The sequence below is a fragment of the Galeopterus variegatus genome, unplaced genomic scaffold (assembly GCF_000696425.1).
Source record: "Galeopterus variegatus unplaced genomic scaffold, G_variegatus-3.0.2 Scaffold22747, whole genome shotgun sequence".
Classification (NCBI taxonomy): domain Eukaryota; kingdom Metazoa; phylum Chordata; class Mammalia; order Dermoptera; family Cynocephalidae; genus Galeopterus; species Galeopterus variegatus.
The window spans coordinates 6,980-9,040 of record NW_007748858.1 but is presented as its reverse complement, the minus strand read 5'-3'; the positions used below and the strand labels follow the sequence as shown (position 1 = coordinate 9,040).

Sequence of the window (2,061 nt, the reverse complement as noted above, 5' to 3'; positions counted from 1 at the left end):
ATGCTGTAGCCATATTTCTTGTTTAAAGGATGAGAAAATGAGTCGCTGATAGGTAAAGGGGACATTCCATGTTCCAATAGTTGGTAGTGGCCAAAGNTTTTCCCTCATAAGTAATAGAATTTTATGTGAAATTCATATATCAGTTCATAATTATTTAACTATTAATAAGGGGTGGAAATATTGTTAGCATTTAGTATGCACATATATGTGTGCATTTTGTAAAAGCACTTAATGCTGTAGCCATATTTCTTGTTTAAAGGATGAGGAAATGAGTCGCTGATAGGTAAAGGGGACATTCCATGTTCCAATAGTTGGTAGTGGCCAAAGAGAGATTCAAATAAGGCAGGTAAAACACCAAAAAAATAAAACATGAGTGCATATTTCATACATCACTCGGAGGTGATTCTCATGCAGCCATATGTATTCCTTCATTCCTACTGTCTCTGTTATGTCCGGCTGCTCAGGATGAACTCTCTGATTTCCTCCAACAGGAATGATGATGCTGACTGGGAGAAATGAGAGTGCTGGAGCCACTTTTGTCCTCTTGGGCTTCTCAGAGTTCCCACACCTCCAGGCACTCCTTTTCCAGGTGTTCTTGGCCATCTACACCATCACTGTGGTGGGGAACCTGAGTATGATTGGGGTCATAAGGGTCAATCCTAAACTTCAGACACCCAAGTACTTTTTCCTCAGCCATCTGTCCTTTTTGGATTTTTGTTATTCCAGTGTAGTCACACCCAAACTATTAGAAATCTTAGTTGTGGAAGACAGAACTATGTCCTTCAAAGGATGCATGACACAGTTGTTCTTTGCCTGCATGTTTGTGTTTGCAGAAATGTTCATGTTGGCAGTGATGGCCTATGACCGGTTTGTGGCTGTTTGTAACCCCCTGCTCTACACAGCTGCTATGTCTCCTAAGCTCTGTGCTGTCCTGGTAGCTGGAACTTACACATGGGGTGGACTCGTGGGTATGATTGTGGTCACAAATACCAATCCCAAACTTTAGACACCCCTGTACATTTTCCTCACCCATCTCTCCTTTTTGGATATTTTTTATTCCAGTGTGTTTACACCCAAACAACTAGAAATCTTAGTTGTGAAAGACAAAACTATCTCCTTCAAATTTTTCTTTGCTGGCACATTTGTGATTACAGAAGCAAATATGTTAGCAGTGATGGCCTATGACCGGTTTGTGGCTGTTTGTAACCCCCTGCTCTACACAGTGGCTATATCTTGTAAACGCTGTGCTTTGCTTGTAGCTGGAACTTACATATGGTGTACTATGTTCCACGACACTCACATATTTTCTTTTGAAACTCTCCTACTGTGGATCTACCATAAATCAATTTTGCTGTGAGTTCTCTGCCTTACTCTCTGTGTCCTGCTCTGACACACTCTCAGCCAGATGATGGTGTTAGTCGTTTCCACACTGTATGAGGCTTGTAGCCTCCTGGTCATCTTAACCTCCTATGTCTTCATAGTTGTCACTATCATCAGGATGCCTTCCAAGGGTGGAATTCGGAAAGCCTTCTCCACCTGTGCCTCTCATCTGACTGCCATCACCATTTTTCATGGGGACATCCTCCTTCTCTACTGTTTGCCCAATTCTAAAAACTCAAAGCTCCTCATTAAAGTAGCCACTGTGTTTTACACCATTGTGATCCCTATGCTAAATCCTCTTATCTACAGCCTTAGAAATAAGGATGTGAAGGAGACTGTCAGGCAGTTAATTCACACCAAATTGCTTTCTCACTCAGTGTAACAAAGCATGCACACACACACAGATACACACAAACACACGGTTCCTAATTATTTTTTCAAATGTGCTGTATGCATTGAGTTGATAGTTATTAATTTATTTTTTAAATAATGGGATAAAATTGATAATATATATATTATCAATAATAATTATTAAAAGTCACTATGCTTTAACCATCAGCTGTCAGTAAAATAAAAAATAAAGAGAAAGAAACTTCTGTTTATATTCCTCCTAGAATGTAGTCAGCTAAATAATGATCCTTTAAGGTTTCCATATTCTAATCTTCAAAACCTGTAAATATC

The 2,061-nt window shown here is 39.6% G+C and overlaps 1 pseudogene; it reads left to right on the top strand.

The window, feature by feature from the left end:
• The first annotated feature begins 465 nt into the window (after positions 1-465).
• On the top strand, positions 466-1,762 carry LOC103583413 (annotated as a pseudogene).
• The last annotated feature ends 299 nt before the right edge of the window (positions 1,763-2,061 follow it).